Here is a 25,944-nt window from a genome sequence, read left to right as displayed (position 1 = left end):
AGGTCGCCCTCGAACCAACTGAGTATATTATTGAAAAGCAAGAACTGGACAATAGAATAAGAATGCTTAAGAAAATGTTATAAACTGCTTTGATATGTGTCCATCCCTTTTACAAAATGATTGGAACCCCCTTTATATAGTAGAGGAGTTTCATATATAGTACAATTCTAAATACAAAAGGAAATCTCCTGATTGGCTAATCAACCGGTTTTATCTTGATACATGCCGAGATCTCCGCCACAATTCTCGCCCGATCACGGATTCCTCAGCTTTCTGTTATTTGACTTAGCAGGCTTCTTTCGATCTCGCTAGATCTCTATCCTTCTCGGTCTCGACCTTAGCTGGTCTTGATCTCGATCCCTGAATCACGAGCTAGGCAATATCTAATCATGTAATGATCCAATATAATTTGGGATCGAACCTTGGTCTGCCGCCCCGGTCTCGATTAACCATACGAAATCGGACAAGTCCGATTTTGACTGTATACAGATAGTCCCCTTGTTTTTTGGAGAGTAGTGACAAGAAACGATTTAAGCCTTCGATCATGACATAATCATCGTGACATAAGCATCAGAAGCGACTGAAACATCTTATCAGTACAGTTTCCCAAGTATGTAATGCGTGTTAGTCGATGGTCGGCCGCTACCAGTTTTGACCGTCGTTGTGAAACTAATAAATAGCCCTCCTTCTTCATTATTTCAAACTTTTACTTTCAAATCTTTTTCATTCCAATCTCCGTAGTTCTTTGCCTTCTTCAAAGCTTCATATCTTGAGGTTTTTGAGTTTCTTTACTTGTTCTTACTAAAACATCGAATATTTCAGTCTCCATTCTTCTTTTCCCACAAAAACTAAAAGGCCAAAATATCTAAAATTGTTCCGCAGAAAAAGGCTGCTTCCTAATCTCGGTCGGCCGGCGAGAAACCAGTGGTGGAGTCACGCCCTGAAGAACTTATTCCTGGGGTATGTGTTATTAATTCTGACTTTAAGGTCGAGAAACCTTCGTAGGTCCCTGGTCGATGCGAGCCGATATCGAGATATATGTGCTCGATACCCAAAATCTTCCTTGACCAGGTGAAGAAAGATTGCAACTGGGGAGATAAAGAGGTTGTGATACCGGGACCAGAAGAAGCGATTACCATCCACGTGGAAGGGTTCCTGAGTGTTTATACTTATCCTTTCACGCTGGGTCCCCTCGATCCAGTCATCGTAGACTTCCGCAAGAAATACCAGGTGACCCTTGGCCAAATTCACCCCTCTTTATGGAGGATCGTTATATTTCTCCGTTTCTTCGTGAGCAAAATCGACGGGCTTCCTTTCACCCTTGACCACCTCATAAGATTATATAGCCCTCGACTCTATCGAGGTGGGCTGATAAAGCTTTAATGCCGGGCCACCAAGTCGCTCCTCTCGAGTATAGATGAAGACAAAAGATCGGGGCTGGATGGGTCGGTTCGTTCGGGTGAAGATCACGGACCTAATCTCGGCTGAGAGCATGTCATTTCCTCAGAAATGGAATATGAAATGTAAGTATGATTCCGTCTTTAACTCATGTTCGTTGTTTTTACTTCCTCCTCTTTTCTTATTAGTATTTTTCCCGATGCAGTCGTTGCTTGGATGCCCGGTGCGGTTCCCCACCTCGAGAACTGGGTTAGGAGCCTGGTCTCGACATCAACACACATCGAGCGTGCATGGCACGATTTGTCAAAGGGTCGGTGGGAGGCTCGTACTCATGGTAAGCCTTCTTCCTGACTTACCGATTTGTCTATCGTTCAAACATTTTTTCAAACATGAGTTTACTTACTTTCTCCTTTTGTAGGTCTCGGAAAGGATGCGACTATGAGATATGAGACCCCCGTCTGGTGATGAAGAGGTTTCACCACCTATCTCAAACCGGCGAAGGAGAATAAGAGAAAAAGGGCCTTGAACTCTTAGGGTCAAGAACCCAAGAAGAGAACAACCCGTAAAACCAAGGGGAACATAGTCCCACTGACTATGGAGTCAGTCCAAAGGATAAGGGAAGAAGAAAAAGAAGAAGAAGAGAAAGAAGATTATTCTGGGCTGGTGGCCCGTGCGCGAGCTAGCACCGAGACTTGGAGGACTTCGAAACTTGTGGGAGTTGATATTGCTCCGTCTAGGCTCGATGAGGTCGAGGAGGAGACTTCGGCCCAAGTCCCCGAGATGAGAGAAACCAAAGATTCTTTGTCTCGGGGCAAAAAGACTGTTGAAGAGGTGGTGGATCCTGATGCAGAAACCGAGCTCGAGGCTCCCCAAGATAGAGGCGGCGCCCCAAAAGACCCACTTGGGGCAAGAGAGATCAGGGATTCCCCCTCGTTTCCTTTATTTTCTGAGTCGATGATACACAATGCTCAGGTCGTGGAGACTTGTTATGGGGAAGGAGCCCACGGAGAGGAAGATTCCTTTCATGGTTATTTTGTTGGGGTAGAAGGTGTCACCGGTCTGAGTGACTTTGAGGTTCCGAAGAAGAGTTCGAGCAAGGTTTCCTCGAGTTTTAAACTGACAATCAGTTTTCGGCCCCTAGTGTCGATCCTAGGTGTAAGCGAACAATCGTTATCACGGTCTCGGATGATGCCCGAGTTCTTGCTACCCCCGTAGGGGTGGCTAGCTACCTCCGACGTTTGGTCACAGAAGAAGACCAAGCCCATATGGACGAGGTGGGAGCGCCTTGTCTTTTCAACGAAGCCCAACAGGCCCTGAACCAGGTATGTTCATATTTGCTTTGTCAATTTTCATACTTATACTTTTCTCCCCTTGTATAATTCCCTCTTTCTATTTTTGTAGGCTTCTGTGCTTCATCACGAGGCTTTCTTCCGATCCCGAGGGGAGCTGAGCCGGTACGAAGCCGAAATTCGAGGGCTTACTGAGGAGAGGGATATCTTTAAGAACAGGGGGAAAAAAAGGACTTCAGGCTGAGCTAGAAGTAGCTCAGAAAGAACAAGCTAATTTGTCCGAGCAGGTAGAAGAACATGAACCGCCTTGCCTCAGAAAAGAAGGCTGCCCAAGCTCAACTGGCCTCGGCTGAGGCCCAACTCTGAAGCTTGAAAGAGAAGGCCTTGGTGCAAGCCAAGAAATTTGAGGAGTTCTTGTCTCGGTTGAGTTCAGCAACTTCGGATCAAGAGAGGCTGGTCATAGAACTTGCAACGGCCAAATTGAAGGTCAAAACGGCCAAGGATAATGCTGATGCAATGGTGGCTGTCTACCGGTCCAACGCTTAAGCAGCTCAGGTTCGAGCAAAGGAGGTTGCCGAAGCTGTTCAAGCTCGAGTGAACAGGGTTGGCGAGTATGCCAAATGCCAGTCTCGAAGGGAGACTCTCGAGGACATCCATGCTCGTGGCTTCGATCTTACAACCGAGATCGAGAATGCTAAGGAGCTTAAAGCTAAAGCCCGAGTGTTGGACTTTCTTGATGATGATGATTCTGGAAGTATGAGCGGATCTGAAAATAGAGAAGGCCTCGATGCTGCTCCCGAAGAAGACTAAGTCCTTTAGGATTAGTATTTTTTGTGTTTCTTTTAAGACCGTTTCATTCTTTTGTAGAGAAATTTGATCGGGCCATGCTGCCCTTGTAAATGATTTTTGACATATATATAAAACATTTCTTCCTTTCTTCCTTATAAAATTATGAAATTGTATTCTAAAGTACGAGGTTTAGAAAATTTGATTAAAACCGAACTAGTATAGCCCTTAGGCTTTACGATCGAGTGAGTGCTTGCTCGAACTCGAAGTAAGGTAATTCTTAGGTTTTTTATTTGAGCGAGGATGGTCTCTCGAAAGCAAAAAACAGCCCTTAGGCTTTCGTGAAAAGATTGTTTATGGCTTTCTCCCCTTTTAAGCTTGAATTTTTTTTTAAATTTGTATTTGCAAAACTTGTAATGACTTAGCATTCAATAAGGAATTGTTTGAGAGTCCGAAAAACTTTGTACTCCTTAGAGTTTTCAAGGCTTGATATTATCGAAGCCTTTTATGATTTTGTCGGGGGTAGCCTTTTTAACTGGTTTATGAAAGAATTCGAAGGCTTGTTTTGTTACGAAATTCGAAAGTCTCCGAACCGTGTTAATTAGGTCGTAGCCTTTTTAGTTCGGGATTTGCCCCTTGGGCTTATTTTCCAGTTTTACTTCCAGCTTGCCCGAAGTGTCAGTGCCCGAGTGGGGTGGCCGTGGCCTATAAAAATATAGGATTGCCTAAAAGGTCTTATGATCTCGGAGTAATAATTCGATCTCCTTTATTTTTCGAACGGCAATCCCCGAGCGTGGGGTTAATTATCCGATTTATGGTCAGCCCTTAAGCATGTTTATATAATAGATCGAGAGCATGAAATTATAAAGTTGAAAATTTTTTCTAAGGCATGAGATATCGGTAAAGAAAAATACTTCTCTTTATAAATGATTATACATGCATACATGTTCTGTTCCAAGACTCGAGCAAACTACACGGGCATGGTTCGTTTGACCGTTTTGGCCCTTACAAATGTTTTCTATCAAGACCCTGCTGCCATGAAGTAACTTCCTTTCATCAAAGTTGACATTCAAGGGCAATGTCCCCCAGTATTCGAGGTTGATTGTAAAGAAGCCTCAGATAGTGTTGAATTGTTCTAAGTTAGCACGATCAATGGTTGCCTCATTAAAAACCTCGCCGGAAAACCCATTTAGGACAAAATCGGTCTAAGGGAAAAAGAGTGCAACGCGTGCTTTCAGACCTAAAGGCTTCGTGTTGAAGAATTCATCATTGTTTCTGGTCGAACACCTGCAAGGGTTAGTTTAGAATATAAATGAAAATGGAAGGGGGCGTACCTTAGAAGTAGTATCGTTTTAGGTGTGATACATTCCAATTGCTCGGCAGTTATTCGTCGTTCATCGTGTCGAGCTTGTAGGATCCTTTTCTGATGATTTTGAGAACCTCGTATGGTCCTTCCCAGTTCGGACCCAGTTTCCCTTCATTCGGGTTCCAGGTGTTGAGGGTGATTTTTCTTAGCACCAAGTCCCCGATGTTAAAATGTCTAAGATTGGCTCTTCGATTGTAGTAACTTTTGATCCGCTATTTTTGGGCAGCCAATCGGACGAGAGCGGCTTCACATCTTTCATCTAACAATTCTAGGCTCATATTCATGGTCTCGTTATTTGATTCCTCTGTTGCTTATCTAAACCTGATGCTAGGTTCCCCGACCTCGATCGGGATCAGAGCTTCGGCGCCATAAACTAATGAGAATAGTGTTTTTCCGGTACTGGATTTCGATGTTGTGCGGTATGCCCATAAAACCTCAGGTAGTATTTCTCTCCATTTTCCTTTGGCATCAGTCAATCTCTTCTTAAGATTTTAGATGATGGTTTTGTTGGTTGATTCGGCTTGTCCGTTCCCGCTGGATGATAAGGTGTTGATAGGATCCTTTTGATCTTGTAATCCTCAAGAAATTTAGTTACTTTGATGCCGATGAATTGTTATCCATTATCACATACAATCTTGGAGGGCATCCCGAATCGACATATGACGTGATCCTAAATGAAGTCTATGACTTTCTTTTCTCTGACTTTCTCCAAAGCATGTGCTTCAACCTATTTAGAGAAATAATCAGTCATAAACAAAATAAACTGAACCTTACCTAGGGCTGACGCGAGAGGGCGAACGATGTCCATTCCCCATTTCATAAAGGGCCGTGGGGACAGGACCGAATGGAGTAGTTCCCCGGGTTGATGAATCATGGGTGCATGCCTTTGGCATTTGTCGTATTTTCGAACGAACTCCTTTGCATCCTTCTCCATATCGGTCCAATAATACCCTAATATGATTACTTTATGGACCAGCGAATCGGCACCAGAATAATTTCTACAAGTGCCCTCGTGAATTTCCCATAGGATGTAGTCGGTATCTCCCGGTCCCAAACATATTGCCAACGGTCCATCGAATGTCCTTCTAAACAGTATTCCGTCTTCGGACAAAGTGAACCGTGTTGCCTTTGTGCGCAGAGTTCTCGACTCCTTTAGATCTGATGGAAGCTTCCCGTTCTTTAAGTACTCTATGTACTTGTTTCTCCAATACCAGGTTAAACTTGTGGAGTTTATCTCGGCGTGACCTTCTTCGATTACCGATCTCATAAGTTGTACGATAGTTCCCGAGTTGAGTTCATCGTCCTTGACCGACGAACCTAAGTCTGCAAGAGCGTCGACCTCGCTGTTCTGTTCTTGAGGTACATGTTACAAGGTCCATTCCTTAAATCGATGTAGAGTCACATGTAGTTTATCCAAGTACCTCTGCATTCGATCTTCTCGGACTTCAAAAGTCCCGTTAACTTGGTTTACCATGAGGAGGGAATCACACTTAGCCTCTATGACCTCAACTCCCAAGCTTCTAGCTTGATCGAGACCTGCAATCATGGCCTCATACTTGGTCACATTGTTAGTCAATTTTGTAGTTCTGATAGACTGTCTAACTACATTACCTGTGGGTGATTTTAGTACGATGCCTAGTCCGGACCCCTTCGCGTTCGAAGCACCGTCTGTAAAAAGGGTCCAGACTCCCAAAGATGTATCAGATTTTATTAGTAGTTCTTTTTCACCCTCGGGTACGAGGGCCGGCATAAAGTCAGCCATGAAGTTCGCTAAGATTTGAGACTTGATGGCGGTTCGGGGTCGATACTCAATATCGTACCCACTGATTTCTACGGCCCATTTGGCTAATTGACCCGAAAGCTCGGGTTTGTGCAAAGTATTTCGAAGAGGATAAGTTGTTACAACACATATATGATGACATTGGAAATATGGTTTTAGTTTCCTAGAGGCGCTTATTAAAGCAAGCGCTAATTTTTCTAAGTGTGGATATCTAGTTTCGGCCTCACCTAAGGTCCGACTAACATAATACACAGGGAATTGTGTACCTTGTTCTTCTTGGACCAGGACTCCACTTACTGCTATCTCCGAGACTGCTAAGTACAGGTAAAGCTGCTCGTCCACTTTCGGGGTGTGAAGTAGCAGCAGGCTCGATAAATACTGCTTTAGTTCCTCCAAGGCCTGCTGGCATTTCGGAGTCCATGCAAAATTGCTCTTCTTCTTAAGCAGCGAGAAGAATCGGTGACTCCTATCTGAGGATCTCGAAATGAATCGTCCTAGGTTGGATATCCACCCCGTCAGCCTCTGCACGACCTTTACATTATCCACTACCGTGATATCCTCAATAGCTTTGATTTTATCGGGGTTGATCTCGATTCCCCGGTGGGACACCATGAAACCATGAAACTTGCCTGAGCCAACCCCGAATACACACTTTTCGGGATTGAGCTTCATATTGTACTTCCTCAGTATATCGAAAGTCTCCTACAAATGCTTTAAATGGTCCTCTGCTCGCAGTGACTTAACTAACATGTCATCAATATAAACTTCCATTGATTTTCCTATTTGTTCTTCGAACATTTGATTTACTAGGCATTGATAAGTTGCACCAGCATTTTTTAGACCGAACGGTATTACATTATAACAGTAGGTACCGTACTTAGTGATAAACGAGGTCATTTCCTGATCCTCTAGGTTCATCTGTATCTGGTTGTACCCGGAGTAGGCATCGAGAACACTGAGAGTCTCGTGGCCGGCCGTGGCATCGATCATACGATCGATATTAGGCAAAGGAAAAGAATCCTTGGGGCATGCTTTATTCGGGTCTTTATAATCTATACATATTCTAAGGTTTCCCTTCTTAGGGACTACCACTACGTTTGCTAACCATTCGGGGTACTTTACTTCCCGAATGGATCCTATTTTGAGAAGTTTGGTTACCTCATCCTTGATGAAGGCATGTTTGACCTCGGACTGGGGCCTTTTTTTTTTGCTTCACTGGGCGGAATTTGGGGTCCAGGCTTAGTTTATGAGTGGTAATTTCTGGTGGGATCCCTGTCATATCGAGGTGGGACCAAGCAAAGCAATCTGTGTTAGCTTTAAGGAAATGAATAAATTTTTTCCTGAGCTCGAGGGTTAGCCCCGTGCCCATGTATGCCTTTCGTTCGGGCTGATGCTTGGCCAGTGTGACTTGTTCTAGCTCTTCGACCGTTGACTTGGTGGTGTCAGAGTCATCGGGAATTATGAAGGATCGAGGGATCCAGTAGTCGTCATCCTCGTCGATCCCTTACTCCTGCAATTGGGTCAAGGTCAGTATCTATGGTTTCTATTTGACCTCCTACTTTCCCTTTGATCCCTTCGTTGATGAGAGTGCCGATACAAGTATCACTTTATCGACTGCAAATATTTCCTTGGCGGCGGATTTCTCCCGGTACACTGTTTTGACTCCCTCCGATGTCGGAAAGTTCAGAACTTGGTGAAGGGTCGAGGGTACTGCCCTCATGTTATGGATCCAAGGCCTTCCGAGCAGGGCGTTGTATCTCATGTCACCATCGATCACATGGAAATTTGTTTCTTGGATGGTCCCGACCACGTTTACTGGCAAAGTAATTTCACCTTTGGTGGTTTCTCTTGCCATGTTGAAGACGTTAAGTACTCGGGCTGTGGGCGCAATTTGACCTTGTAGGCCGAGCTGTTCTACGACCCTCGATCGAATAATGTTGGCCGAGCTACAAAACAAGTTTAAGTTGAATTGTATTCATAAGGACATATATCACCAGTGTGTCGTTGTGGGGTTGTAAGATCCCCTCTGCATCCTCACCATTGAAAGACAAGGTCCCTTCCGGTACGTAGTCTCGAGTCCACTTTTCCCTCGTGATCGACACCTTGGTGTGTTTGAATACGGGCCCCTGAGGAATATCGACCCGTCCAACAATCATGTGGATCACGTGTTGCGGCTCTTCTTGCTCATTCTGTCTGTTTGAATCTCTATTCTTGAAGTGTTTTTTAGCCCGATCGCTTAAGAATTCTTGAAGATGCCCTTCGTTGAACAAACGAGCTACCTCCTCCCTCAGTTGTCTGCAATCTTCTATTTTATGACCATGGGTGCCATGATATTTGCACATTTGATTAGGATTTCTCTGGGCCGGATCAGTCTATAGAGGTCGGGCCACCTGGTGTCTTTGATGCGCCCAATGGCCGATACAATAGTTAATGCATCGATGTTGAAGTTGTATTCCGATAGTCGTGGTGCTTCTTTAGGTTCGACATTTCTGTCGAAACCACTCTTACCCGTGAGCCCTCGAGAGCTCTGTCCCCGATCATTTCTTCTATCAATTCGAACGGGGTTGCATCCAGGCCCGTTGTTTCTCTGATCTCCACCGTATGGCTGATATCGATCTCTGTTTGACCGTGGTTCCCGGTCAATATCCCTTTTAACTCTGTCGATGGTCCTGTTTGGATAAACGGACCTGGAAGGAGTCCTCAACTGGTCATCCTCGACCCAAATCTTTGACCGGTACCGATTATGCATATCGGCCCAGGTTATAGCTGGATATTCAATCAAGTTCTGCTTTAACTGTTGTGTGGCTACCGAACTTTGTATTTAGGCCTTGAGTGAAAGCCTGAATGGCCCAATCTTCGGCGACCGGGGGCAGATCCATACGCTCCATTTGGAACCGAGATACGAACTCTCTGAGCATCTCGTTGTCTTTCTGTTTTACTTTGAAGAGGTCCGACTTTCTAGTCTCGACCTTTATTGCTCCGGCGTGTGCTTTGACGAAGGAATCTGCGAGCATGACAAAAGAATCAATGGAGTTAGGCGGTAAATTATGGTACCATATCATCGCCCTCTTTGATAAAGTTTCTCCGAATTTCTTCAGCAGTACGAACTCGATCTCATCGTCATCTAGATCGTTTCCCTTTATTGCGCATGTGTAAGAAGTGACATGCTCGTCGGGGTCAGTAGTTCCATTATACTTGGGAATTTCTGGCATGCGAAATTTCTTCGGAATGGGCTTAGGAGCCGCGCTCGGGGGGAAGGTCTTTTGTATGAACTTCTTTGAATCCAAACCCTTCAAAATCGGTGGTGCTCCCGGAATTTGATCAACTCAGGAGTTATATATTTTCACTTTTTTGTCATTCGCTTCAATCTTCTTCTCCTCTGATTCAATTTGATTTGTCAACTCCTCGAACATTTTCAAGATAGCGTGGTCGGTCCCTGACTCATTCACATTTGACCTCCCCGGCTCTGGTTTGGCCCTATGAACAATTTCCTGTGATGGCTCGGGTTCGACCCTACTCGGTGTGTGGTTCTGAGTTTGAAGTTGTGCTATTGAAACTTGTTGAGCCTGCAGCATTTTGAATATTATTCGAAGGCTGATTCCGCCTTCTTCGCCGCCCTGTGCGTTCTGCTCGAACGTCTCTGCGGATGCTATTTTCTGGGTCGACGCCCATATTTGTATTCAGGGCAACATGGGAACTGACATCGATAGGGTCTGCAACTGGTACTCCCTTGAGGTCAACTGGAAGCACTTCGTTTCCTTGGGCGGCTACATTGTCGTTTTCGCCATGAAAACCAAGGCCGTTGTCGATATGTGTGGGTACTGCTTGAGAGTTCGACATGCTGATCATGAAATCAAAAATGCTTACAAGAACAAGTATAAAGCAGTGTGTGTTATGAAAATTAGCCCCAGACAATCACTATTATCCTTAGCCCCACGGTGGGCGCCAAACTGTTTACCCTTAAAATCGGATAACAATTAAATTTGTAAGTGGAATTAAGGATATGTGATTTTACATGGCACAAACTGAGAAATATGAGAATTGAAGTTATAAATTAACTGTAAAGCAAAGCAAACCAATGTAACGTGCTACATTGGCCCTCGAGCTAGGTCGCCCTCGAACCAACTGAGTATATTATTGAAAAGCAAGAACTGGACAACATAATAAGAATGCTTAAGAAAATGTTATAAACTGCTTTGATATGCGTCCATCCCCTTTACTAAATGATTGGAACCCCCTTTATATAGTAGAGGAGTTCCACATATGGTACAATTCAAAATACAGAAGGAAATCTCCCGATTGGCTAATCAACCGGTCTTATCTTGATACATACTGAGATCTCCGCCACAATTCTCGCCCGGTCACGGATTCCTCAGCTTTTTATTATTCGATTTAGCAGGCTTCTTTCGATCTCGCTAGATCTCTATCCTTCTCGGTCTCGACCTTAGCTGGTCTCGATCTCGATCCCTGAATCACGAGCTAGGCCATATCTAATCATGTAACGATCCAATATAACTTTGGATCGAACTTTTGTCTGCCGCCCCAGTCTCGATTAACCATACGAAATCGAGCAAGCCCAATTTTGACTGTATACAAAGATTTAACTTCCGATAAAGTTATATAAGTTATATAAGAAATTTAGTAAATAAGTGTAAGGCCTTTTTAAAAACTGGCTTAAGTCATCTAATCTATAAAATCAAGGAGTAGAACAATAATTTCTTCTTTTTTGTGGTTATTTTACTTTGATGTTGTTCCTGTTGTCTTCTTTGCTTTTTGTATTTGTTCTTATTCTTTATTTTCCTGTCCAAGTATAACAACGAAAGGCTTGAGGAGATAAAGAATGCTTTTTATTTTTGTTTTTTATTTTCCTGTCCAAGTATAACAACGGAATACTTGAGGAGATAAAGAAAATACAAATTAAGGTCCGGGAACTCCAATGCGCATTAACTCCTTAATCTACTACTACTACTATAAAGCAAGTGATGCCGTGAACTTAGTGTTAATCATCTAATCAAAGCCTCAAAGGCCAAAACCGTGTTATACATTTTTTTTTTTTAAAAAAAAAAAACTGTTGCATGTAGCAAGTACTGAAGCTGCTAAAAGAGCTGAGGAATAGTTTAGCACCCTAACTTTGTATAGTATGGCAAAACAGCTTTTGACTTTGACAATTAACTTAAAATTTATGCATGTGCAATGTAAAAAATCAAGTTAAGTATAAAAAATAATTACAGTACCTTGTGTTTGTAGAGTAAATCCCTAAGTGCGCATCAGTGCATCTAGCTAGAACATATTATAAATAACTTCAACTGATTGAACTTCACTTATTTTTTCCGGCAAATTATGGCAGTTGATAATTTTAATATTCTGACTTTAGGGGTCGAGAAATACGTACTATTTCTTATATCCGAATATTTGCGAATGAAAAATAAAAGATGGATGAACTAGTGGAACAAAAGTATACGTTAACCATGATTGTACGATGCCACAGCAATACCTGACAAAATCCTGATCCTCTCTAGCCCCTCAAAATTTTAATAGCCCATATTTTTTTCCTTTAACACGAAATATCCTTTCGGCCCAAATATATTACATCTAATAGCACGAAATGTCTATTTTATATATTTTTTGTATAGTTACAGTCTATTTTGTATATATTTTGTATTGTGAGAATCTATTTAGTATATTTTTAGTATAGTGACAGTTTATTGTATATAAATTGTACAGTGACAGCCTATTTTGTATATTTTTTATAGAGTAACAGTCTATTTTGTATAATGACAGTCTATTTTGTATATTTTTTGTATAGTGACAGTCTATTGTATATAAATTGTATTGTGACAAACTATTTTAGTATACTTTTTGTATAGTGACAGTCTATTTAGTATATATATATTGCATAAAATTTGTATATAGAGTGTATCGTGCATCTTGCAATGTATCATTAATGTCTCCCCGAGCGTTTTTATGTATCCAAAGTGTATAGACTGTTCTACGATGTATAAATTTTGTATATATAAAGTGTATCGTGCATTTTACAATATATTCTTAATGTATCATTAATATATCCCGAACGCTATTATCCACAAAAATTTATGGCATATTTAAGACTACAAGTTTTGAATATACTTCTTTCTTTATTAAATTTCGTATTAAAATAGTTAAATAAAACGCAGAGAGCATAAAGTATTTCCCCTTGTTATTCTGGTCTACAATACATGAGGCTTTGAGCCCTTAATAATCAACTCGAAAAAGACAGAAACTTCATAGGTAGCATTAACGAAATCAATTAATCACAAGTACTTTGGGTATATAAAGCCTCATTCAAAGTGAAGAACACATAATATTTTCAGCTCTTAAACTTGCTTCTTATTAGCTTTAGCGTGGTACAAAAGCAAAAATCAAACATGACGAGGTTAGGACATATATTAATCATGGCCAAGTCATATATTTTCTGCTGGAGGATGAACGATTTAGGCTTTACAATTATTTAATGAGAACCAGCAGGAGACGTTTGTTCAAAAAGAAAAATAAGAAAATTAGATAGATGATGAAGTTAATCTGGATTAAACCAGCAGTAGCCCAAGAAATATGCGCGCGGCACCTTTAATGAGAACGTGGATGAACGATTTAGGCTTTTCAATAATGTTTGTCGGTATTCGGAGAAGACCAATTTAGGCTAGTCATTATAATTTGTTTGGGGCTATAAATTGTATGGCTTAATTCATAGCTAGCGAATGATAATTGTTTTCACCGGCCGGCTACAAATGAAATTTGCTCTTCTATTTTCAAGCTCATTGACCATGCTTTCGTGGCCCATTTTGGGATCGAAAATTAGTCTATAAATATAAGCCCTAATCAGATACTACTCTACACTCTGAAAAGAAGTTCATAGTTGCATTAGCACGAAGCCCATCATAATGCTTGTGGACTGAATTTATGGCGAAAATTAAAGTCTTGTTTACTGATATTATAAATTGGGGAACGGGTGTTGTGTTGCAGTGTTGATGGGTTGAGTTTTGATTGTTTTACATCGTTTGGTAATATTGGCGAGCAGTGGCGGAACCAGAATTTTCGTTAAGGGGTGTCAAAACATATAAAAGCAAACAAATCAGGAAATTAAGGGGAGTCAATACATAGCATATAAACATATAATTTATTTGTTTACTTGGCTACACAGTACATTTTTTCCGCGAAGAGGTGTCATTTGAGGGTCTTAGCTGCAAATGTTTTGGCCTAAGGCACGTGCTAACCATCTGCTTCCTACAGCCTCGCTATTCTTCCTCCAAATTTTCCCAGCTGCTAAAATTTCTTTGTCTCTCTTCCTGCATAGTTTATTCGCATTCGTTGTACAGTTACAAGGTAAGTTTTGCTTTCTTATTTCCTGATTTTTGGAATAGCTGTTGCTTAGAAATTGTTTAAATTGGGTAAAACTGCCAAAGCTATTACACGCCAATTTTAAGTGGGAACTCAAACTGTTGTTTTAATTACTCTTCTAATTATCCTATTTTTGCGAGGAAAGCTCCTTCTTGATTTTTATTTGCTTTTGTGTTTGAAATATGTTACGTTTTTTCTTTAAAGGGTGTGAATGGAAAATGGAAGAAACACTTTTTGGATTGCACCTCTCTATCTCACCCTTTCTTTGTCTTAATTTAGAGGCTTGGCCTCATTTTTAAGAAATGAAAAATCTAAAATCTCCTTCCCTCTTTTCTACATCGTTGCATTATTTTCAAAATAAATATAAGTATCAAGTGTGATTTGCTCCGTTTGTTGAGTTCGCTGAAGTTTTGTGATTTGAAATACCGTTATCACAGAATAGTTATTCCGTTCTATCCTGGGAGGAATTAATCTGTATACTTTGGGCAACAGTGGGGAGATTAAATTCCTTTAAGGACACACTGTGAATTCATTGGGTTCGGATTTAATTTTGTTCTTCCTACGCATTTCTGTTTCTCTTTTACTTTACATGATTTTTTGATTTTGAACACAGATTACCAACATTTCTATGTTTGTCTTAACATTTGACTGTTGAAAACGAGAAAGACAATTATTATTGCAAAAAGGTGTCTGATCGAGAGCAAAATTTAAGAAATACGTATGCCTACTTTGTCGAAACAACGGAACGAGTTGGTCCAGAAAATATGGGACTCAGGTGTTAGGTGGTCATTGTTGAGGTTTTTTATTTAAGATAAAATAGTCTTAAAATGAGGGTGAATGGGAAATGGAGGGAAAAATAAAATTTTTGAGTAAAATTTTAAGTTTTCCCTCCTTGACAATGAGACATTGTCCCATATTGGAAGAGGAAAAGATTTTTGATGGGTATATATATAATTGCTCTTCTTGTAGCTCTTAAAGAGTTAAGAAGAAAGCAAGCATCGCGCCGTCGTCGTCGTCGCTCGGTTCGGCTTCGCTTCGGATAATGATCGATTGATTGATTAATATGTGCAGCAGGCTTCGGCTTCGGATTCGGATTTGGATTTGGATTTGGATTTGGTCAAATGATCGATTGATTGATTAATATGTGCAGCAACTGTTGAAGAAAGACACACAACACAAAAACTGAAAACGAAAACGCTCAACTTTGGCTATACATTGCACTCTTTCCTCTCAGCATTTCCATACGATTTTATGAGTTTCTACTCCTTTGTTCTTCATTGTTTTAACTTCAAATAAAGTAACTGTAAGTGTGATTTGCTACCGAACTTTGTGTTCGCTGAAACACTGGGGTTTGAAGTACCGCTACACCAGTGTGTGATTCGTTCTATCCTGGGAGGAAATAATCCATAACCTTGGGCACTAGGAGGGGATTAAATTCCTTAAGGAAACACTGTGAATTCAGTGGGCTCGAATTAATTACTGTTTCATTACGATAACTTATATTTTTCAGAATTATTATTTACAAATACAGCAATATTGGCGGGACTAACAGTTATTATATTGTCTTGAATGATGGAGGCATCATCAAAGAAAGTTGGGAATTGCAAACAAGAAAATCTCGTATGTTTCTCCCTTTGGTCTTTTGACTATTATGAAAATTAATACGAAGGAATCTACTATAGAGAGTGGCAACTGGCATGAAGCCAAAGAGAAATGTTCTACAAAGAGGTATGAGTTGGTTACCTTCCCATTAAGACTGACTGTTATTTATTGAAAATAGATAGTCTTGTGGCACGGTCGAAGCAAATACAACAATCTGCGTGTTTACAAAAGCAATTGCCCGATGATATGGTGAAAGAGTACGTTGTTCCAAAAGTGCAAATAAAAGGGTGCATTTGCATAGTTTCCATTTAAGAATTGGCGTGGAGACGTCAAAAGAATTGTGGAATGCACTTGAAAAGAAATATAAAACTGAAGATGTCGAGATGAAGAAATTCGTTGCCGCAAAATTTTTGGACTACAAAATGGTAGATAGCAAGTCTGTTATTACCCAAGTTCAGGAATTGCAAGTAATTATTCATGATCTACTTGCTGAAGGTCTTGTCATCAATGGAGCATTTCAAGTAGCAGCAATGATTGAGAAGTTGCCTCCGTTGTAAAAGGACTTCAAAAATTATTTGAAACACAAACGAAAGGAAATGTCTCTTGAAGATCTCATTGTTCGATTGAGAATCGAAGAGGACAATAAAGCTGCTGAAAGGAGAGGCCGTGAAAATTCAACAATAATGGGAGCAAATATTGTTGAAGATAACAAAAAGAGGAAGAAGGCTTCTGGTCCGAAATACAACCCAAGCAAGAAGCGGTTCAGTGGAAACTGCTACAACTGTGAAAAAATCGGACACAAATTTACGGAGTGTCGTGCTCCGAAGAAAGACAAGAAAAGGGGTCAAGCAAACATGGTAGTAAAGCATGATGATGTTGATAACTTGTGTGCCATGCTTTCTGAATGTAAATTGGTGGGAAATCCTAAACTGTAGTGGTTTGATTCTGGAGCCACTCGCCATGTTTGTGCAGTTAGAGAAGCTTTTGCTACTTATGCTCCTGCTGGACCCGGAGAGGCAGTTTATATGGGAAATGCTTCAACAGCAAAAGTTGAAGGATGTGGGAAGATATTTCTGAAAATGACTTCTGGCAAGGTCATGACTTTGAACAATGTCCTTCATGTTCCCGAAATGAGAAAGAATTTAGTCTCTACTGGACTTCTTGTTAAGCACAGTTTTAAGTGCATTTTTGTGTCCAACAAGGTTGTCATAAGTAAGAATGAAATATTTGTAGGAAAAGGTTACCTCACCGAGGGCCTTTTCAATCTGAATGTAATGGTTGTAGAAAACAATAATAATATTTCAGCTTCTTCTTACTTACTTGAGTCAAATGATTTATGGCATGTATGTTTGGGTCATGTCAATTATAAAACCTTACGAAAAATGATTAACTTGGAAGTACTGCCTAAGTTTGAATGCGAAAAATCAAAATGTCAAACATGTGTGGAATCTAAGTATGTTAAACATCCTTATAAGTCAGTTGAAAGGAATTCAAATCCTATAGACTTAATTCACACAGATATTTGTGACATGAAGTCAATACCATCTCGCGGTGGAAAGAAGTATTTCATAACTTTTATTGACGATGGTACTCGATATTGCTATGTTTACTTACTGAATAGTAAAGATGAAGCAATAGACGCATTCAGGCAATACAAAAATAAAGTTGAAACGCAACTTAACAAGAAAGTAAAAATGATAAGAAGTGATAGGGGTGGTGAATATGAATCTCCTTTTGAAGAAATATGTTTAGAATATGGAATTATTCATCAAACAACAGCCCCTTACACGCCCCAATCTAATGGGATTGCGGAAAGAAAGAATCGCACATTAAAGGAGATGATGAACGCGTTGTTGATAAGTTCTGGTTTGCCACAGAACTTGTAGGGGGAAGCCATTCTTAAGGCTAATCGAATATTAAATCGAGTGCCCCATAGCAAAACACAATCCATTCCATATGTAAAATGGAAAGGAAGGAAGCCCAACTTGAATTATTTTAAAGTGTGAGGGTGTTTGGCAAAAGTGCAAGTTCCTAAACCCAAAAGGGTAAAGATAGGACTGAAAACCGTTGATTGTGTTTTCATAGGATATGCGACAAATAGTAAAGCATATCGATTTCTGGTTCATAAATCAGAAAATCCCGACATTCATAATAATACGGTTATAGAATCAGATAATGCTGAGTTCTTTGAAAATATATATCCGTATAAAAAGGAATGTGAGTCATTTGGTGAAGGATCTAAACGACCTCGGGAAGAAACAAAAGAAAGTATATGTAATCAGGAGGATCCAAGACGTAGTAAACGTCAAAGAACGTCTACTTCATTTGGACCAGATTTTGTGACTTTCTTATTGGAGAATGAGCCTCAAACATTTAAAGAAGCTATGACTTCTTCGGAATCATTGTTTTGGAAAGAGGCACTCAATAGTGAAATAGAATCCATATTGAACAACCATACATGGGAATTGGTTGATCTTCCTCCTGGAAATAAACCTTTGGGTTCTAAATGGATTTTTAAGAGAAAAATCAAAGATGATGGCACTATTGATAAATTCAAGGCAAGGCTCGTAGTCAAAGGGTATAGACAACGAGAAGGTCTAGACTACTTTGATACATACTCTCCAGTTACAAGAATTACGTCCATACGGATGTTAGTAGCATTAGCTGCAGTGTATGGTCTTGAAATTCATCAAATGGATGTTAAGACGGCTTCTTAAATGGAGAGTTGGAGGAAGAAATTTACATGGAACAACCTGAAGGGTTTGTGGTTCCAGGTAAAGAAAATAAGGTATGTAGACTTGTTAAGTCTCTTTACGGACAAAAACAAGCACCCAAACAATGGCATGCGAAATTTGACAAAACAATGTTGTCAAATGGTTTTAAGATAAATGAATGTGATAAATGTGTGTACATTAAAAATATTCCAAATCACATAGTCATTGTTTGCCTATATGTGGATGATATGCTGATAATGAGTAATGACATTACCAACATAAATGCTACTAAGCGTATGCTCAATAGCAAGTTTGATATGAAAGACTTGGGAGCTGCTGATTTAATTCTGGGAATTAAGATCCATAAGACTCCTCAAGGTTTGGCATTGTCACAATCTCATTATATTAAGACAGTACTTGAAAAATTCAAGCACTTGGGCTTCAAAGTTGCAAAGACTCCAATTAACGTGAATCTTACATTAGCAAAGAATAAAGGCCAAAGCATATCACAATTGGATTATGCTCGTGTGTTAAATACTATGTTATGTGTGTTATCTTGTCGAACTGAAAAACTGCCCGCCTGCGAAAAAGTTATTTTGTATCCGAAAGAATCTTTAACACGCGAAGCATAGCGCGGTTAAATACTACGTTATGTGTTAGCATAGCGCAGTTAAATACTATGTTGTGTGTGTTGTCTTGCCTATAAATAACGGGCGCATTCTAGTTATTTTCTGCGCTTAACAATAACCAATAGCAAAACTCTCCATAAAAGTAGGGTTTTTTTTTCGCTTTAACAAATGTCTGAACGCCTTTATGTACCAAGGTGCCAGTGCGGCAAAAAATGTATAATGGCAGACTGTTGGCCTCAGCAGCGATCGATGGGCCTGGGAAGTATGCATCCCAATGCTCTCCGGTAATGTCCGTGCCCGTGATCAATAATGGACCTGACGGGGTGAGCTGCAGTCCAAGGCTGTATGACGGCATGCTGCTGGGATACTCGTCCAACTCATGAAGGTCACTCAGCAGTTCAGCATCAACATCATCAACAGGGGCCTCAACGCCCCCTTGTTGGGGACCATCTCCTCGTCGCCCACCACGACCCCGTGGGGCACACCTACCTCGTGGGGCACCCCTACCTCGTGGGGTACCCCCCCTCGTGCGACACCCCTACCTCGCTGGTACTGCTCTGGCGCCACATAAGCAGGGTCGTGTCACAAGCGTTGATCCTCTCGAGCTCGCTGCAGTGTCCGGGCAGCCACCTCTGCAACCTGCTGGCTATAATCGTCAAAGGGGCCGCTCCCTCGCTGGCATGCTGCTTCATCTGCAATCCCATATGGTAGACTATATGTAGGCCAATAGCCTGCACAACGTATAAAATATAAACTACAGAACACTATGTTACAGTTATATAAGTAATAATACCAGAAAACATACCAGGGCCTCGTGCCGCCCGGTGTATGGAACGTACCGACTGCCAGCTTGATGAATGGGATTCCCGGCGAAAAGTCGGGTAACACGGCGGTACCAGGGCATATACTCATAAATAGTTTCCGTCCGGCTCTGTGAAGGGGGGGGAGGGCTGAATCAGGTCAGCTCGCCGGTCCCAAGTATCGACCTGCACCTCTAGCCATGCCAAATATGCGTCGTCCACCCTGGAACGATCATCCCGCTGATAATGTGTGGTCTCCCATGTGGGCCCTCTCGGTACAAGCTGCGGACGACCAAACTGGCGAAGTACCCGCTCCGTGGCATGATGCTCCACAATATCGAGGCACATCAGCGGGACGGAAGTGCTCCAAATCAGTCGGCCGGCCGAGCAATAATCGGGGAGACCACCTATCAAGTCGTCGTTGTATGGCGTCCAGATGAACTATTAAATAACAACAGAAAACGTGAGTATGCGCAACACATGTGAAGCTATACCAAGTAAACTTAGGTATACATTTACCTGTGCGCCCTCCAGCATATCCAATAAATCCCTGCATAGGGGGAGATTATGCCGAGCCTCGTATATATGTACGTATCCTCGCCGGAGAACCCACCTCCTAGCTAGAGGGAGAAACGGAGGTGGTACATCCGAAGGTAATGATGGTAGAGGTGGCTGCAACTGCAGGAACTGCTCCCAGGCCCAAACCTAACATACAAAGTTGACATAAAATTTAAGATAAATTTTTACTAGATATGTTATAATGAATAGAGTATTCGAATATGTTGTCACCTGTAGCAGCGACAAAAATCCACATACATCATGTTGGGTGCCCATGCTCGCCCGACACATCTGCATGTACAAGTAGGCGAGAACAGCAGCACCCCAGCTGTACTGGGGTAAATCATCTAACCGCTGAAGATGAAGAAATCTCAAGCGGACTAGGTTCCCCGAAGTGTTCGGGAACAAGACCCCTCCAAACATAAGGAGCAACAGCAACCTCGTATACCGGTGAATATGCAGATCATCTATCTCGCCAGTGATGTCGGGGTGCAATATCTCCAAATGCTATCGAATAGCTGTCAAACTCATGCGACTGGCCCCTGAGTGTGCAGTCTCATCCTGTGGTCTGAAACCAGTGAGTTGCTGCAACATGTCCAAATACTGCCCACGCGTCATCTCTCTCATGGCCTGCGGCAGTGCAACGGGCAGTTCATCAACGAGCAGCCCATATAAAACCTCCACCTCCTGCAGCGTGACGGTGGCCTCGCCAATGGGCAGGTGGAATGTGTGCGTCTCCGGTCGCCACTGCTCTATCAGGGCCGTGACCAAAGACTAGTCAAGCTGCAGCCGCCCAATCTCCAAAATCCTGTAGAAGCCCGTAACTCGCAGGCGCTGGACTATACGGGGATGGAGATCTATGTCCTTCATAAAATCCCACATGTCGTCCACTCTCCTGGCGCGGAGAGTCTGGGCCAGTAACTCTCCCTCCCATACGTGGGCGGACCTATGATCGCCCTGTAACACTAATAGCTCATCGCAGAAAGGTTTGGGATGCATAGGCGGCACATCCATGTAGTCTACTGTAAATTAAACAACATTAATTGTATGTTTGTTTTGTAAATTAAATAATTATTTTTTATAATTATACAATATTTAATTGGACAAAGTATTAACATATGGGTTTCAGGCTCGATATTTGAGGCCCAGTAGCACCAAGCTATCCTAAATTCTTGTATGTATCAATTTTATTATTTTACATGTTAGTTTCATAATTTTGTATATTTGTTATGTAAATTATATAATTAATTGTTATAATTATACAATATTTAATTGGACAGAGTATTAACATATAGGTTCCAAGCTCGATATTTGAAGCCCAGTAGCACCAAGCTATCCTGAATTATTGTATGTGTCAATTTTATTATTTTACATGTTAGTTTCATAATTTTGTATGTTTGTTCTGTAAATTAAATAATTAATTTTTATAATTATACAATATTTAATTGGACAGAGTATTAACATATGGGTTCCATGCTCGATATTTGAGGCCCAGTAGCGCCAAGCTATCCTGAATTCTTGTATGTGTCAATTTTATTATTTTTCATGTTAGTTTCATAATTTTGTATATTTGTTTTGTAAATTAAATAATTAATTTTTATAATTATACAATATTTAATTGGACAAAGTATTAACATATGGGTTTCAGGCTCGATATTTGAAGCCCAGTAGCACCAAGCTATCCTGAATTCTTATATGTGTCAATTTTATTATTTTACATGTTAGTTTCATAATTTTGTATGTTTGTTTTGTAAATTAAATAATTATTTTTTATAATTATACAATATTTAATTGGACAGAGTATTAACATATGGGTTCCAGGCTCGATATTTGAGGCCTAGTAGGAACAAGCTATCCGGAATTCTTATATGTGTCAATTTTATTATTTTACATGTTAGTTTCATAATTTTGTATGTTTGTTCTGTAAATTAAATAATTAATTTTTATAATTATTCAATATTTAATTGGACAGAGTATTAACATATGGGTTCCAGGCTCGATATTTGAGGCCCAGTAGCACCAAACTATCCTGAATTCTTGTGTGTGTCAATTTTATTATTTTACATGTTAGTTTCATAATTTTATATGTTTGTTTGTAAATTAAATAATTAATTTTTGTATATTGGACAAAGTTTGTGTTTAATCTATCAGTATAAGATATACTTAAACAGCAGGGATACTACGCTAAAAGGCTCTACATTTTACTAAGCTAAAAGGGCACTATATTACTAGTCTTTAAACAAATAAATAATCTAAACTAGATAAAATCAACAAATACATTTTAATCACAAAACATTCACGAAAATACATATAAAATAGTAAAAGCAATTTATTAACATTTTTATTAACAAATAATAATGATTTCTCAATTTTTAAATATGTTTTTAGAACACTAATATCTTAGTCCGGATAAAAATAACATATCAGTTTAATCGCAAAACAAAAACACAAAACAACATAGAACACATTCAAAACACCTAATATGTATTATTTATACAAGTTTTGACATAAACTAAATCGAAATACCTCGATTTATATTTTTCGGAAAGTTGAAGAATTGAAAATTTGAGTCCGAAACAATCAACCCACGACAATAGAAGGCTTGGCTAGGATGTTGGACCAACACTCTTGTCTTTTTGTGGGATGGGTGGGGTCCACTCGGACCGCTGCTCTCTGTTTTTAAAAAATGGGGTTTGCTTCTGGTTCAAAACGTGGGGGAAAGGCAAAGGGAACGTTTTTTTATGTATGTATAGCGCGGTATATAAAAGCGCTATACATATAGCGCTTTTATATACCGCACTATGTAGCATGTATATCGCCTTTCTTAAAGGCGTTTTATATATAACGCTCTTTTAAAAAGCGCTATACCGTTACGTCCAAAATGGCCGTTAAAATATAGCGCTCTTTAAAAGAACACTATATATAGATATGTTAATCTTTCTTTTTTACACTTATTTCGGTCCTACTTCTCAAAAAAACCAGGTTCTGGACTCGTTGTATTCTACCCCAAGGACAAGAACTTTACTTCAATTAATTTTGCCCATAGATGAGATTGAAATAACTAAAAGGAACAGAAATATAAGTACATACTGCCATGGTACATCTCCTGCAAACATCCAATCTCCTTCTCTGTCCTGGTACAATAATGTAAAGCGCGTACCATTTTCGTCACAACTCTGATCTGCTGCGTATAAAATTAAGAAGACAATTTCTTATAATAGGAGTGAACTTACATTTTGCAAACATTTGGATCAAGCTGTTAGTTCTATCATGTGTGTTCCGGCCAGAATTTGGTGATTAATCCCATGAATTTGCTTCACATACATTGAGCTTTCTTCATTGAATTCCCTGTATGAGATATAAAAAGAAATCTATTATAAGTGAAATTTATTATACTGAGATTATCTTACTGTTAAAACTTAAAAGCATATGGGGGTTTCGTTGTCTATTTAAGACCAGTATCTACCTTAAATTTTTTCTTACTTTTTGCTGGAGCAAAAATTGAAACTTCATGTTATAACTCTGTTTTGCCTTAAAAGCGGATAACAATTAAACTTATAAGTGATTTTAAGGATATGTGATTTTACTTGGCACTAACTCATAAATATAAAAATTAATGCTAAGGATTAATTGTAAATAAAGCTAACCAATGTGATGAACAACCACGACCCTCGAGCTTGACCGCCCTCGAACCAGCTAAATATGCTATTAAAAAGTATGGACTTTAACAACAGAGCTTGCAAAAGAAAATATGATATATTGCTTTGTTATGTGTGAATGTATGATGGTTACAAAAGGATTAAGACCCTCTTTATATAGCAGAGGATTCCTATTTATTGTATAATTCTAATTACAGAAGTAAATCCTATGATAGGCTAAATATCCGATCCTAACTTGATATGTGCCGAGATTCCCTCCACGATCCTCGCCTGATCACAGATATCTCGGCTTTCTGTTATTCGGCGTAGCAGGCATCCTTCGATCTTTCTCAATCTCTGCTTCGGTCTCGAATTGACCTCGATCCTGATCGGTCATTGATCCACGAGCTTACCAATCCATCTCCGTACCATGTTCCGATATAACTGAGGTCGGGCCTTGATCTTCTGTCCCGATTTTGGTTAGTCGTATGAAATTAGGCAAGCCTGATTCTGACCGTATACAAATAGTCCCCTCGTTTTTTGGAGTGCAATGACAAGAAACGAATTGAGTCTTTGAATCTACCCTCGATTTATCATGTCATAAGCTTCGTGACGTAAGCGGCAAGGGTGACCGAAACGTGTCAGTTGTTGGTCGGCCACTAGCAACTTTGAACCGTCGCCGTGGAACCCATAAATAGGCCTTTTTCCATTCCTTCAAATTTTACTCTCAATCTCTTCTGCTCTAATCTTCAAAGCTCCTTGCATTCCTCAAGTTCCTCATTCTTCAAATCTTTTAATTTTATTGCTAACCTCTTTTAAAACGCCAAATATCCTAATCCATGTTCTTCCTTGTTCAAAACAATGGCTAAGACTTCTAAAACTGTCCTTCATAAGGAAACCGCTTCTTCATCAAAGTCCGCCGGTGCCGCGGCCGCAGCGGAACGTCCCCTTGAGGACTTTGTTCCGACGAAGTGTGCTACTGCTGCTGATTTCAAGGTGGAGAACACACCCCCGATTCCGGGTCGATGTGAGCCAATGTCGAGGTACGTATGTACGATTATGGAAGGTCTCCTTGAGAGGGTGAAGGAGGAGTGCAACTGGGTAGGAAAGGATGTAGTAATTCCTGCCCCCGAGGAATCCATCACAACTCACATAAAGGGGTATCTAAGTGTCGATACTTACCCCTTCACGTTAGCTCCCTTAGATCCCATCATCGTCGTCTTCTGCAAGAGGTACGATATCACCCTAGGCCAAATCCATCCGTCGTTCTGGAGGATCATAATCATTTTTTGATTCTTTGTAAGCAAGATCGAGGGACATCCTTTTACCCTCGATCACCTCATGCGCCTTTACGGTCCCTGACTTTATCGTGGTGGCATGATCAAGCTTAACCGCTGAGCCACCAAACCCCCGTTCTCGAGCATAGATGAGACCCGAGACCGAGGTTGGATGGGCAGATTTATCTGAATAAAGACTTCGGATCTAATCCCTACCGAAAATATGCTGTTCCCTGAAAAGTGGAACATGAAACATAAGTATCGTTTTGCCTTTGAATATTCATTTCGCCGTTTTGCTTCTTGCCTTCCCCTTTTCTAAGTTTTTTGTGTTGTAGTTGTGGCCGTTGTGCCGGAAGTGATCCCCGACCTGAGGCAATGGGTCGAGGGGTTAGTATCGCAAAAATCTTACTCCGAGCGTGCCTGGATGGAGTTATTAAAGGGCTAATGGGAGGCCCGTAACCATGGTAATCTTCTTTCCTTAGAAAGGTTTCTATTCGGGTTTTGTTATTGTGCTTACTTATATTTGTCATTTTGCAGGTCTCGGGAAGAATGCGCCCATGAGCCCCCCTCTGCTGAAGGAGAGGCACTTCTCCCCCTGTCCGCCCCGAAGCAGAGCAAAGAGAATAAGAGAAAAGAGGCTCTGAGTCCTCCAGGCCCGAAAAAGAAAAGGCTGGTCAAGAGGCCCCGTAAGCCTAAGGGGAATGTCATCCACGTATCTCTGGAGTCCGCCCAA

Source organism: Nicotiana tabacum, chromosome 17 (genome assembly GCF_000715075.1).
Source record: "Nicotiana tabacum cultivar K326 chromosome 17, ASM71507v2, whole genome shotgun sequence".
NCBI classification, from domain to species: Eukaryota; Viridiplantae; Streptophyta; class Magnoliopsida; order Solanales; family Solanaceae; genus Nicotiana; species Nicotiana tabacum.
Note: the sequence above shows the minus strand (reverse complement) of the source record.